The sequence below is a fragment of the Choloepus didactylus genome, assembly GCF_015220235.1.
Source record: "Choloepus didactylus isolate mChoDid1 chromosome Y unlocalized genomic scaffold, mChoDid1.pri SUPER_Y_unloc2, whole genome shotgun sequence".
Classification (NCBI taxonomy): Eukaryota; Metazoa; Chordata; class Mammalia; order Pilosa; family Megalonychidae; genus Choloepus; species Choloepus didactylus.
In genome coordinates this window covers 1,598,802-1,614,800 of record NW_023637625.1, presented here as the reverse complement: position 1 = coordinate 1,614,800, position 15,999 = coordinate 1,598,802, and the positions used below count along the sequence as shown (strand labels likewise).

General features: G+C 37.2%; 1 pseudogene; it reads right to left on the bottom strand.

Annotated features, from left to right (window-relative positions):
* Positions 1–15,999, bottom strand: part of LOC119525947 — a 43,104-nt pseudogene that overhangs the window by 1,912 nt on the left and 25,193 nt on the right.

Genomic DNA, 15,999 nt, shown 5'->3' with positions numbered 1-15,999 from the left:
TGCAGCGCCATGCTATGATCAAACTGTTGAATGCCAAAGACGAAGAGAAAATTTTGTAATCTTCAAAGAGAGAAGCAACATGTCACATACAAGGAAGCTCATAAGATTAAGCATCAATTTCTCATCAGAGAATATTATTCATTTGTAAAAGGAATGAAGTTCTGATATATGTGACAACATGGATGAACTTTGAAGACAGCATATTGAGTGAAATAAGCCAGAAACCAAAGGACAAATATTGCATGATCTCACTGATATGAAATAATTGGAATAAGAAAATTATTAATAGTCAGAAACCAGAATACAGGTTACAGGAGCTAGGGTGGGGTAGGGAATAGGGAGTTAATGCTTAATTGGTAGTGTTTCTGGGTTTGAGTGATGGAAAAGTTTTGGTATCCATTACCAAAACTTAATTTAATTAATCAATTACTTAATGTAATTAATGCCACTGAATTATATATTGGTTAAAAGGGAAAATTTTTGGTTGTATATATGTTGGAATAAAAATTTAAATGTGTGGAAAGGGATAGAGGTGATGGTAGCACATTACTGTGGGTATAATTAACAGTGCTGAATGGTATGTGTATGTGGTTGATGGGAAATTTAGGGTCATATATGTCACCAAAAGGAAAGCCAGAGGTTAAAACATGTGACTGTACAACTCATTAAATCTTGTGGTGGATGATGATTATGATTAGCAGTATAAATATAAAAAAATTCTTCCATGAACTAGAACAAATGTATGAAACTTTTACAAGGAGTTAATAATAGTGGTATAGGGGAAAAAACTGACCTACTGCAAACTCTTAGTTAATAGTAATATCTTAATATTCTTTCATCAACAGTAACAAATGTACCACACCAATGCTAGGAATCAATGATGCGGGGGGGGGGGGGATAAGGGGTATGGGATATTTTCGGTTTTCTCTCTCTCTCTTTTTTTTTGAGTAATGAAAATGTTCTAAAATTGATTGTGGTGAAGAAGGCACAACTGTGTGATGATACGGTGAGCCACTGATTGTGTACTTTGGATGGATTGTACTGTATATGAATATATCTCAATAAAATTGCATTAAAAAAAAACCCACAGGATGTTACAACACAAATAGTGGATCCTAATATAAACTATGGACTAGAGTTAACAGCATAAATATAATAATATTGCTTTATCAGTTGTAACAAAGACTACCACACTAATGCAAAATAGTAATAATAGGCAAAACTGTGCGTGAGGGCAGTATACAGGAACTCTATTTTCTGCATGGTTTTTCTGTAAACTACAACTTCCCTAATAAAAAAAATCAGTTAAATTTCACCTAAACTCCATCCTTCCCCCCAAATCCTATAACTCTATCTTTTCCTTTGTTAAGATGACCCACAGTTCCTCTGATGTGTATGTAGTCTTCCATGCAGCAATGAGCCAATAAGCGTGACTTGATCAGACTACAACTTTGTCCCTGGTGGTTTTCAGCTTATTGGGCCAAGACAGATAGCACAGTAATGATTTCCAAAGGATATTATGACCTGCATTAACACGATAGCACCCTGAATAAAATGCTGTAGAGCAAATACTAGATAATGAGAAAACAGACAAATATAAATGTAGCACCAAGAATTATTATAAAGAGGATACTGAACAGAAGAACAATGTGTGTTTCAGCTACAAACTGGGCTTGGCTGCTTCCATGTATATAATTCTGGGGATAAAAGACAAAAGGGAATCTTTAAATATACATTAACTTTTGGTAGCCTAACTCTAAAATGGGCTATTTTAAAAATCCAATAAAAATATTAATTGACCTGGTGTATGTAAGCATGTAACATATTTGGGTCTGTGCCATTCATCAGTAAATAAATTTAGTTACAGTAAAAGCTATTTCTGTATTATTTATTATTTATTTATATTTTCATTGTATTTATATTGTGTTCTCAAGAAGAGAATATCTGAGAAAAATAGTGTATAAAAGCATCAGGTACAATAATGTGCACTCCATGAAAACAGGAACCACATTTTTCTTATTTATTACTAATAATACCTAAATAGTGCCTAGATAGAAACAGCAGATGCTCAAGTACTTGACCAATTATTCTATTCAGATGAAGCCTTTCATTCTCAGCCAGCTTAGTCAAAAGGATTCACCAAATGGGATAAGGAGCTTCCCATTTTTAAGAGCACTGCATGGCCTTCTCAGCAACTGAAACTTGCTAACACAGCAGAAGTTGAAAAGTTAAAAGTGAATGTAGTTGCCTTTGTATGCTGGTACTGATTTCACATTTAATGTTAACTTTGGCATACAATGGAAAGAAATCCTGGCCTTCCCTTACCACATGTCTTGTATGGGGATTCTTATGAGCATATGGTGGTCCTCTTACGTGGTTCCACATTTGACCAGATGTCATAGCAAGCACAAAACACTAGGAAACAAACAAAAAAATAAGTAAATACTCATATAACATAGTGACCAGTCCTCACCTTAATTAGACTAGCAGGATATGAAAAAAAAATACTGTTCAAGTAATACATGAAAAAGAAATTTTTTTTCAGATAAATGATTATTTTCTTAAGGCTTATATTTTGTCACAAAGGTAACAGGAATTACAATTCAATAATATTTACATCAAAATGCAAACACTATTTAAAAATTATAAATAAGGTGACACAAGTTTCAAAACTGCATATTGAAAAGGCCTTTTGTCTATTATTTAGGATGAATAAAAAACTGGGCACAATCAGTTCCTCAAAGCTCTGGTCATCCTAATGGGATGATGGAGGTAATAAACCGATTTTAAGGCAGAAAGTAAAAATATATCAAACCCTTGCTCTCATGTAAGAAATAAACAAAATGCTACTTCTCATATAAATGAAAGGTTCCCTGAAAATGCAGTATTAGAAGTTTTATTTAAATACTTTTTCTTCTAACTTCACTCACCAATGCTGCAAATGCCCATCCAGTTTTGTTAAAGAGAAAATCCATATTGCTTCTTCGAAGATACACAAACCCACCAATAACAGCCCAAAGCAATCCCAACATAAGGGGACCAGCATAATTTGGGGGTCGTATTACCCTGATCTAAGTGGACAAGGAGAGAAAAACATTTTAAAATATAAAATGTATTCATTAACTATATAGGTCAAAATAACTTAAAAGTAATCAAAATTAGCATGGTTACTTCCAGGAAAAATGATACTTAGTCATTCATCCCAGTCAAAATAATCTATATCATATCCTTAAATTTGATGCAACAGGTATAATATTCTGTATACAACATAACATCTTTTAGATTAAAAAGGATTTGCCAAGTACAGCTAGATAGCCCATGCACTTTAAAAAGGTCAAAAGAGTGGTCTCCATGCTGAATTCAATAGGTTAATACAGGATGCTTTCTAATTTCATCCTGTCCTCAGTATGATTCTGTTAAATGCTACTTAGGAAGGGACAGCCAAACTATTGCTTATCATCTCAAGTAATATGGACACAAGACCAATAAGGACCTCTGATTAAGAGTCAAAGGAGATACTAAAGTAACTTTCTACAAACTAGGGAAACTTACATTGACATCAGTTCTGTCAGCTATCCACCGGGCAATCTGTTCAGCTGAAAAACCCCACACCTGCAACTCGTATGTGTCACCTTGTTTGGGTTTCCCCTTTGCAGGAAAATTGATAAAAGTTGGAGCTGAATTCATATTTAGCTGAATAAAAAGGAGTTAATGATAATGCAAGTTATCAAGAAAATAATCCTAACCGCAAAGAATATCATGTGATTTAGGCATTTACAGATGAGGAAGTCCAGGTTTAGGAAGGTTAAGTGATTTACCTAAGGAATTACAGTCAGTAATAGTGGAACCAAGATTCAAACCCAAGGCTGCTTGTGACCTTAACCACTATACTTTACTGACCAAATATAAATTCTTAGCTAAGAAATCTACATTTTATTCCATTAGAATGGAAATGTGTTCCCATAACTCAAGTATTTTAATCTGTTCAGAGATTATGCAAAAAAGATTAATCTATGAGAACCAATTCTTATGCTCCAAAGAGGGTTTATCCTCAATTTGGAGGGAACGTCAGAATACCACACAGCTCTAAAATTGTAGTAAAAACCAATATAAACTGGTAGCCATATGTAGAAATGATTAATTCTGAGAGTTTACAAATCTTTATTCGCAAACACCACATTTCTCTATTCTTCATCATGACATGATTGTATGAGAAGACAACACTGGAACTGCTGAGGTAAAGAATCCATAGCCCTCTCATCTGCATTATATGTTTCCTGACATGGTATAACTGTACTTGTGGAAAACAGAAAGTCTCACAATAGAAAGTCTCATTAAGTCCAGGGGAAAGATCCTGACCAACAGATGCAAGAGATCCCCTCAGCAGGTAAATACTACAGTGGAGACTGATTTATATAAAACAATTATAACTTAAAGACATTAGCCACTAAAATAATCCAACCTCCTGCTTTGATTCTATACTCACATTAAAATCCTTCTAACTAATTTTTGCTAATACTTTACCATAAGGAGAGAGAGTATACTGATTAGTGGATATGATATTTTGGTCTCTTTGGCAGTATACTATGATGAATTAATGAACAGATTAGCACTTTGGTTATCAATGCCCATAGATTTTTATGTTTGGTCAGTGCACACAAGGTATCCAGAGCTGGATACACACTGTCTGCACAGTTAAAATTCAATTTCTGGGTCTGCAAAGTGTCCAGATCTGGACAGTGTTCATGCCACCAAACTGCTGCCCAAATCCTTTTCTTTTATATATATTTAACTATACCACCTTTGTTTTTTTTTGAAAATTTCTAAAAAAATCAAAATAAAAACTACATAATAGATGAATACATTTCCCCTGTAAAAAGTTTTTTTAAACACACCCATTAGGACAGCTATTATGAAAAAAATGGAAATTAACAGTTTTGGCAAGGATGTGGAAAAATAGGAACACAGACATTGTTGGGGGATTGTAAAATGTGCACTTGCTGTGGAAAACAGTAAAACAGTCTGGTGGTTCCTCAGAAAGTTGAAAATAGAAGTACCGTATGACCATTTCTAGGTATATACCCAAAAGAATTGAAAACAGGGTCTTGAACAGATATTTGTATACCAGTGTTCACAACAGCATTGTTCAAAACAGTCAAAAGGCAGAAGAAATACAAGTGTCCATCAGCAGATGAATGGATAAACAAAATGTGGTATATTCCTACAAGGGAACATTATTCTGCCATAAAAAATGAAATTCTGATACATGCTACAACGTGGATGAACTTTGAAGACATCACGTTGAGTGAAATAAGCCAGACATACAATGGCTAATGTTGCATGATTTTTCTTATATGAAATACTTAGTATAAGCAAATTTAGAGATAGAAAACAGAATAGTAGTTTCCAGGGGCTGGGGGGAAGGAGGAATAAGGAGTTATTGCTTAATGGGTATGAGTTTATGTTTGGGATAATGAAAATGTTCTAGAAATACACAGTGGCAAAAGTTGTACAACATTATCAATGTATTTAATGCCACAGAATTGTATATGTAAAAATGGTTAAAATGATTTTTATGTTATATATATTTTACCATAATATAAAAGGGGGGGCACCCCACCCTGATCAAGATGGTGGAGTGAGATGCTTCAGGGCTTGGTCCCCCCACAAAAGCTTGAACAAACGGCAAGAACTGGAAGAAACTTCTTTCTCAGGGCTCCTGTTACTTAGGACTGCAGTAACAGAGTGATTACCGAATTAAGAAAAAGTCTTCTTAAAAGCAGTAGCACCTCACCCTTGCTGGCCCCCCTCCCACAGTCACCAGCTTGGAAAGGAGCCAGCCAGTCATCCCAGTGGGGATTCCTGGTCCTGGTACCAGAGGGTCCAAGCTGGCCCTTGTGCACATACTGGGAGCTTGTATGTTTGGCACAATCTGTCTGGTGTGGCCGGAGGGACTTACCATCCCAGAACTTGCCCTGAATGTAGAAGGTGGCTTGCTGAGCTCCCCTATAGAACACTGTGGGAGATCAGTCAAGTCATGGCTGCCTGGGGCAAGAGACTGCTAGCTGTTAGGACATATAGTGCAGTGACCTGGACCATGAGGAAATGGTTTCCTAGGGAAGAGCTGACATTCCTTAACTGTATAATGGAATTCCTAGGGTCACATGCTCATGCCCAAGATAAGCAACATGTGCAGAAAGGATCAGAGTGGCCTCTATGCTTTAGCCCAGAGCTATTCTCATACAACCCATTGTATGGATAAGCCCTGAAGAAGAGAACCTGCACAGGTCAATCTGCAAAGACTGGGAAATGTGATTTCTTTGGTTTCCTATCCTTTTCTTTTGGCATTCAAGATAAACTCAGTCATAGTACTAGCTGGATGCAAGCTTAAGGAACAGACACTGAAGAGTCTAAATTTCAGTGATAACACATTAAAATATTAAAATCTCCAGATTCCAACAAAAGGTTACAAACCATACAAAGAAACAGGAAGTGATGGCCCAGGCAACAGAGAAGATTAAATAAAGCTTTAGAAACCACCAATGAGGAGGATCAGACCTGGGGCATTTTAGACAAATAATTTTTTTAAAAATGGTCCTCAATATGCTCAAAGAGCTAAAGGAAAACAACATGGACAAAGAACTAAAGGAAATCAGGCAAATGATAGATGAACACAAAGAGAATGTCAATAGAGAGATGGAAATTATGGCAAGGAACCAAACAGAGCTGAATATCACAGTAACAGAAACTGAAAATTCCCTATAGTGGGGTCCAACAGCAGATTGGAACTAGCAGAAGAAACAATCAGTGAACCTGAAGATAAGACAATTGAAATCATCTAGTTTGAGGAACAGGAAGAGGGAAGAATGAAGAAAAGTGAACAGAGCCTGAGGAACCTGTGGGACAGAATCAAGCATACCAATATATGCACTGTGGGAGTCCTGGAAGGAGAAGAAAGAAAGAAAGGGGCAGAGAGACTATTCAAGGACATAATAGCTGAAAACCTCCCAAATTTAACAAAAGACACAAATATGTACATCCAAGATGCTCAATGAACTCCAAATAGGATAAACACAGATAGACCCATGCTGTGTCATATTCTAATCAGAAATGCTCAAATTCCAACAATAAAGAGAGAATTCTGAAAGCCATAAGAGAAAGCAACATATCACATACAAGGGACCCCCAATAAGATTACTTGCTGCATTCTCATTGGAAACCATGGAGGCAAGAAGTTAGAGGTAAGACATATTTAAAGTGCTGAAAGCAAAAAATTTCAATCCAAGAATTCTATATCTGGCAAAATGTCTTTCAAAAATGAGGGCAAGGAGAAACTAACATGGCGGCTAGCTGAGACAGGGTGAAAAAAATGCCTCTGTGAAAAACACTAGCTAAAAACCAGAAAGTGACCTAGAATACCGGTTACAGCAGTGTGCCAGCTGGACGAGGGCTCCTAGCTCCAGAGGGGCTGTATACTTGGTGAAACCGGGAGTCTGCATTCTGAAATGAGTGAGTAAGCTGGTTGGAAGACCTGCGGCCGTGCGGCGGGCTGGGGAAGCCAGGGTTCAGCATATGGAGACCAGCTGGCTCTTTAAAAAAAAAAAAAAAAGGAGCAGCTGCAGCTGCGATTGTGAGAACCACGCAGTAAAACACAGCAAGAGGGGGCTGGGCCAGCCTCTCAGTGTTTGGCCGGGAAGATAGCCTGCGGCAGATACCCTTGGGTTCGGGGGAACGGAGGGGAGAGCCGGAAGCAGAAAGAAACCCCGCAGCTCACAGCTGGCCCCCCACAGCCCAGAGTCCCGACAGTTGTCCTGGAGCGGGGAAGGAGGAACTGTGTGAGAAGGAGGGGGCTGAGATGCCCCATTCAGCCATTTTTTTGCCTCAGGCTGAGAGCACACCACTGCATGGCCCAGTGGCCCAGGACTTTCCATGAGGGATGGCATGCACTGGTGATGTAGCACAGCATTCCTTCAGCTGAGATCCTGGAGGAGTGTGGCTGGGAGGGAGAATCCACTCAGAGAACCCAGGGACGCTATGCCAAGTCCGGTGGTTTATGGATCACCGAGAGAGAGGGTCTGGGGCTGAACTGAAATGAAGGCTTAGACTCTTGTGGCAGCCTTGAATCTCCGGGATCCTGGAAGATTTGAACATTAGGACTGCCCTTCCTCCCTGGCCACCCATACACACACCCCACATTCAGGGCGGACAGCTCCAGCAACACACCCAAACTGAGTTCTCCAACTGAACCCACAAGAATCATTTCCCCAAACACCGCGGGAACAAGGTGGAGAACTGACTTGAGGGGTATAGGTGACTCACAGACGCCATCTGCTGGTTAGTTAGAGAAAGTGTACACCACCAACTTGTATTTCTGAAAAATCAGATTGGTATTTTTTTTTACAACTTGAAAGAACCCTATCAAGCAAATCAAATGACAAGAGGCCAAAAACAACAGAAAATCTTAATGCATATGATAAAACCAGATGATATGGAGAACCCAATCCCAAACACACAAACCAAAATATTGGAAGATACACTACACCTTACAAAATTAATCAAATAACTACAATCAAGGAATGAAAACATGGCAAAGGATTTAAAGGACATCAAGAAGACCATGGCCCAGGATATGTGTGACATAAAGAAGACCCTCGAAGAGCATAAAGAAATTACAAGAGTAAATTAAAAAATAGAAGATCTTATGGAAATAAAAGAAACTGTTGGCCAAATTAAAAAGACTGGATATTCACAATACAAGACTAAGAGGAAGCCGAACAACATCTCAGTGTCCTAGAAGTCCACAGAACAGAAAATGAAAGAACAAAAGAAAGAATGGAGAAAAAAATAAAAAAAATCAAAATGGATCTCAGGGATATGATACATAAAATAAAATGTCCAAACTTAAGACTCATTGGTGTCCCAGAAGGGGAAGAGAAGGGTAAAGCTCTAGAAAGAGTATTCAAAGAAATTGTTGGGGAAAACTTCCCCAACCTTCTATACAATATAAATACACAAAGCATAAATGCCCAGCGAACTCCAAATAGAATAAATCCAAATAAACCCACTCCAAGACATATTCTGATCAGACTGTCAAATACTGAAGAGAAGGAGCAAGTTCTGAAACCAGCAAGAGAAAAGCAATTCACCACATACAAAGGAAACAACATAAGATTAAGTTGTGACTACTCAGCAGCCACCATAGAGGCGAGAAGGCAGTGGCACGATATATTTAAAATTCTGAGTGAGAAAAATTTCCAGCCAAGAATACTTTATCCAGCAAAACTCTCCTTCAAATTTGAGGGAGAGCTTAAATGTTTCACAGACAAACAAATGCTGAGAGCCTTTGCCGATGAAATACCTGCTCTACTTCAGATTCTGAGGGGAGCCCTGCTGGCAGAGAGACAGGGAAAGGAGAAAGAGATACAGAGAATTTTAACAGACATATATAGTACCTTACATCCCAAATCACCAGGACACTCACTTTTCTCTAGTGATCACAGATCTTTCTCCAGAAGGGACCATAAGCTGGGACATAAAACAAGCCTCAAGAAATTAAAAAAAAAATTGAAAATACTCAAAGCACATTCTCCAACCACAATGGAATACAAATAGAAGTCAATAATTTTTGAACTGTAAGTCCACTAGTTACTTCCTACATGATATAAAATACACAAACTCTAAGGACAAATCAGTGGTTTTGAACTCAGTGCAAAATATGTAATTTTAGACAACTATATAAAGGTGGGGGAATGCAGGAGTATAGGAACATAGTTTATGTGCCCTATTGAAGTGAAGGTGGTATCAAAGAAAAACAAGATTGATAAGGATTTAAGAGGTTAATTTTAAGCTCCACAGTAAACACAAAGAAATTATCAGAGAATATAACCATAGAGATGAAAAGTAGAGTTTGGGGTAAGAGAAATGGGGGAAGGGGCAATGGGGAGTTAAGAAATGAGTGTAGGGTTGCTGTTTGAGGTGAAGGGAAATTTCTAGTAATGGATGGTGGGAAAGAGCATTACAACATTCTAAACGTGATTAATCCCACTAATGAAAGGCTAGGGAGGGAGTGGAATGGGAAGATTTAGGCTGTATATATGTTTCCACAACTGAAAAAAAAAAAAAAAGACAGTCTAACTAGATGACAATTGAATGCTAAGGATGAACTTGGATGGGACAGGAGGATAGAGGACAGGTGGCTCAAAGGGACACAGTTGAGACATAAGGAAAAGGAAATACAGAATGTAAGCTTTGTATCATTGTTTAATCTCTTCTACTTCTTAGCTGCGCTTAATGGGGTTGCATAAAAGAATGTTCTTGTTCATGGGAAGTGTATACGTGAATTATAGTGAATGCTCAAGGATGTGTGCAGCTAACTCTCATATGTTCAGAAGACAGAGCAACAGATGATGGATGATAGGGAGGGAGGGAAATAAATAGCAATGTCACAGCATGTTAAAGTTGGTGGATTGAGCTATTGGGGGAGGGGGGTCAGGGTATGATGGAATTCTGTGTATGGGGCTAGTATTGTTTTTGCAACTGTTCATATAACTTTGAATTTATTTCAAAATAAAAAAAAATGCGGGCAAGATTACAACTTTCTCAGATAAGTAAAAGCTGAGAAAGTTCATAATCACTAAACCATAAACCTAAAACAGATGCTAAAGAGTTCTGCAGATTGAAAGGAAAGGACAAAGGACAATACATGATAGATCAAAGCCACATGAAGAAATAAAGGTCTCCATTGAGGGTTATGACTTGGGTATATATATAAATGCCATTACTATTTTATTATTGATTTGTAATTCCACTTGTTACTTCCTACAGGATCTAAAAGGCAAATGCATAAAACGTACAATCAATCATTAGTTTTGGACTCATAATGTATAAACATGTATAGTGTTACAAGAACTACATAAAGGTGGGGGGATGTAAGAGTATAGGAACATAGTTTGTGTATACTATTAAGTTAATTTGGTATCTAAGCAAATGAGATTGTTATAGATTTAGGATGTTAAATTTAAGCCCCATAGTAACTACAAAGAAAATATCAGAGAATATGCAAGCTCAGAGACAGAAAGTAGAGTATGGGTTGGAGGGAGCAGGGGGAATGGGGAGTTAATGCAAAATGGGTGTAGAGTTTTTGTTTTGGGAGATGGGAAAGTTTAGTAATGGATGGTGGTGAGGGTACTGCAATATCGTGAATGTGATTAATCTCACTGAATGAATGGTATGACTGGCAGTGTTTTAGATGGGAAAGCTTATACTGTATATATGTTCCCACAACTTAAAAGAATGAAAGAAAGAGCAACTAAAGAGACAGTAACAATTAAATGCAATAAATGATCCTAGATGGGATCTAGCAAGGGAGGAGACAAAACTCAAAGGGATATTATTGGGACATAATATAACTGGAATATAGACAGAAAGCCTAATATCAATGTTAAAATGCTTAAACTTGATAACTGTACATAAGGTGGTCATGTAAATGAATATGTGTCTTAAGTAATGTTCAAGGCAGTATTGAACGTTAGAACATAATATATGCAACCTACACTTGGGTGTTCAGAAAAAGGATTGAGAAATAGACGAATAGACAGAATGATATGGCAAATATGGCAAAAAAACAATTGGTAGATCGGGTACTGGCGGTAAGGGTATGCAGGAGTTCTCTGTATGGGGTTTGTATTATTTTTAAAACTGTCTTGTAAGTTAGAATATATTTCATAATAAAATGTTAAAGGGAGAAATGATTTAAAAACATTACAGGGTTACAGGGAGCAATCCCAGTTCCTTCTGGTAGCCAGTTACCATTTCCAGACCTTTCTGAATATATTCATATACATATGTATATATGCCAACAAAAATATAATATTGCTTTATGTCTGATTTTTAATGTAATGGTATCATATTAATTGTATCATTCTGCGAATTGCTTTGATTCAACCATGTTTGAAATATCTATCCATGACAGTACATATATATCAGCCCTAACTGCAGTTTTTAAAGTAATGATGCTACTGATGGACTTTCAGTTTTTTTCAATTAAAAGTAATGTTGCAGGGAACATCCTTGTATATATATCTCCCTGTACACATATGAGACAAATATTGTATGATCTCACTTATATGAAATAATTAGAATATGCAAATTCATAGAATAAGAAATTAGAATGCAGGTTACTAGGGACAGGGATGGGGGTGGGGAATTGGGAGTTAATGCTCATTTGGTACAGAGTTTCTGTGTGGGGTGATGGAATAGTTTTGTTAAGGGATGGTGGTGATGGTAGCACATTGAGAATTTAATACCACTGAATTGTATACTTGAAAGTGGCTAAAATGGTTAATTTTAGGTTGTATATATGTTACCAGACTAGAACTATACAAAACAAAGAGTGAACATTAATGTAAACAATAGCTTTTGGTTAATATAATTACAATAATAATGCAGCATCAGTTGTAACAAAGGAACCACACTAATGCAAAATGTTAATAATATGAAAACTGTGTGTACAGTGGATGGGGTATACGGGAACTCTGTAGTTTCTGCATGATTTTTCTATAAACCTTACAAGTACTCTACAAAAATGCGGAAAAAAAATGGATATGGGCAAATTGCCCTCCAAAGTGGCTATAGCAATGTATATTTCTACACATCACTGCAGGAAAGTATCCGTTTCCCCACACCCTTGCCAACAGTTGACCTGATGGGTGAAAATTTGTTTTTTTTTGTTTTTGTTTATTATTTATTTCCCTGATTAGTAGAAGGATATCCTTATACAAAATCAGTTCTTTAAAAAATTTTGTAAGCTTTGAAAATCCTTGAACATTAACAAGCCAAAATAAGATACACTATTCTTGGTAGGTTTACTTTCATCTGTGTTAAGTTTTTGTACATTGTGGTATATCACACTGTTACTTGGAGAAAGACTTGAATTTCTTTCACAGATGTACAGGCTACTCTCCTTCTACCACTAACTCTTAAATGAGGCTCTAAAATGGATTAATAGACATTGATATTACAAACCATTTGAGGTGGAAGAAAAGTGAACTTGCAGTTTTAAAAATCAACCACAGAAGTTCTTTACGTGTCTCTTCTTAAAATGAATGGAATTATAACTTTCTTTCTAAAACAATTACAGTTTGAATAATAGAGAATGAGAAAGCAATTCCTTATACTCCAGAAATTGTTTCCTTTGGTTTAATAAGTCTAAATGCAATAACCTTTTAGGTTTTAGTATGTTTTATGAATATACCCATTTTGATCTTTGGAGACGGCCACGTGAGACTGGAATACGAGTAGCACAATGATATACTGTAAAATGGGAACCTTAAGCTATTTGTTCAACATTTACTGAGCATCCATTATGTGCTTAGCTCCGAAAGCCTTAGGATGTAGGTCTTGCATATATTCTAAGAGACTGTGAAAAATTATAGGGCTAATTCTGTCATAAGATAGAATGTGGATAAGTATATAATAGAAAAAGAAGGGAATTACTGTGACCATGCAAGAAAAGGGTTGACTCACATTTCATTTGAAGAATATGAAAAGGCTTCATGGATGTAACTGAAATGAGGATTAAAGGATAAGCAGTACTTTTAAGTGGGGAGAAGGGGGACAGAGGAGAAAGTATACTTCACGTTGTTGGAAAAGAACAATGAACAACACTGCAATAAGATAATCATGGCATAATATGATTATGGGAAAGATGGTCTTGGGTGGTTGAAGGAAAAAGTACATTACGTAAGGAGGACCAAGGAATTCTGGCTTTAATCTATTGACCACTATTTTCAAAATTATGTTCCACTGGAATCTGGTAAAAATGCTCCATTAATTGGTCTAATAAGTTGGAAAATTCTCCATATTCTATTGGGAAGATATAATACATTTCAGCATGTTAAAGTGTCTGAGAAATCCTGTGTTCGGAAACAATTCTCTATGGGTTTCTTGTGGTTTTGGTATCTTCAGAGCAGAGGCATGGATAGCCTTTGTTTTGGGTAATGTTTTCAAGGATGCATGTATAGCCTTAGAAAAGAGATAAGAGTCTTCCGCCAAAACAAAGGGCAAGCAGGCTTATGCCTACTATAGAAGATTTAGGTTCTCTAGGCTTGGAGTACCTCCCTTATAATACAACCCACTGATCCTATTTGCATCACCCTGTAGCTAGAATTGAGGCCCCGGAACTGGTGCAAAAAAGTGTTGATAGCTTGGTTACTGCTGTTGCTGTGAGTAATAAAGTCCTCTAACTTGGATTCAAGTGTCTCATGTCTTCTGCCGGCATACATGAAACTGACAGGCTAACTTGTTAGCTTGTAAGTAGAATAAAACCTCAGACCCTTTGCAGTTCATGACACCCTGAAGAAACCAGTTTTATTTTGTTTAAACTACGGTGTCCCAAACTTAATTTTTCCCAAATAATTCTTAGTAATACTCTGTACGACAAACTCCAGGAAATGTTATAGCAGGCAATATGGAAAGAGTACTATATGGAAGGCAAGTGGACCAGTTAAAAGACCACTGCATTAATTCAAGTGAGAGAAGATGAAGGGCTTGGAGTGGAAAGGTAGGATGGCTATGGCCAATGTAGAAGATGAAGACAACAAAGAAGTGTCAATAATCACATAAAACACAGGAAGACCAGGTTTAGATGAGAGTGGGAAAAGACAGGAGTTTAACATGGGACATAAATTTTTGGATTGGCAAGACATTCATATGAAGATGTAGAGCAAGGAGTTATACTCAGATTTTTCCTTTTTTGTTTTAGATAATTATTATTGAGCGAAACATGTCCAAATGCATGAGTTAGACACATTTATAAACAAAGACAAAATTGAATATATGTCTTTGAGGAAGGGGAAAGAACTATTAGAGAGGGTGAAGTGAAAAATACAGGTGAGAAGGGGTCATGATTGACAGATGGTATGGGATTCAGGGACGAAGAAAGGGTTCAGCTTTGAATAAGACAGATCTTTTCCACTAAGATAAGAAGCAAAAAGAAAAAGAGGTATCTTGTTCTCTTAAGGACTTCAAGCCAACCACAGTAAAACATCATGGTGGTATAATGACCCACCATGATTCATGCTATGATATAAAAAGTTACTTGACAAACCCTCAATATTATTGAGTCTTGTATGGGTGAAACTAATGGCTGTAGAGAGGAGGCTAAGCTCACCTGTAATTATGCCTAGAGTTACCTCCAGAGAACCCCTTTTGTTGCTCAAATGTGGACTTTCTCTCTCTAAGCCTAAATAAATTCTAAGCAAATAGACTGATCACCCTCCCCCCAACGTGGGACAGGACCCCCCAAGATGAATGAGCTTTTCTGGTGACATGGGACATGGATTCCAAGAATGAGCCTGACCCTGGCACCAAGGGACTGAGAATGCTTTTTGACCAAAAGGGGTAAAAGAAAGGCAACAAAATAAGGTCTTAATGGCTAAGAGAATTTAAATAGAGCCAGGAGATTGTCCTGGAGGTTACTCCTATGCAAGTCTCACCAGACATGCCAAATGACCACAGTATGATAGGCCCAAGTCAACAGTAGTCCCCAAAACCTTAAAGAGTGCCCAGATCCCTATCTGAGACTCTATAAAGGTTTCATTCACTGAGTTTATTCATCAGAAACTTAGATCCCTCAGAGTGTTCCTATGTCAGCTAAGTCCCAAAACCCAGAGGCAATAGCCTCTTCAAGAACATGGACTAGATGTGTCCCCTTTGCTTATAAAGTTGACACCCTTTTCAACATGAACAGGTTGGAGTGGTCACTGCCTAGACATTCCTGAAGATCAGGAAAGTGATTGAACTAGAGGGAGGAGTAGCAACAGACAAGATGGAATTTAACAAAGGATTATGAATACTGAATATTAATATAATTTTCTTTTCCTTAGTTGCTAGGGTATTAGAATAGTTAGAAGGAAAGAATTGAAATGGTGGAACTGTAACCCACAGCATCTTTTGAAATTTGTTCTATAGTTACTTGCTAAATGGTAATTTGAAATCTAT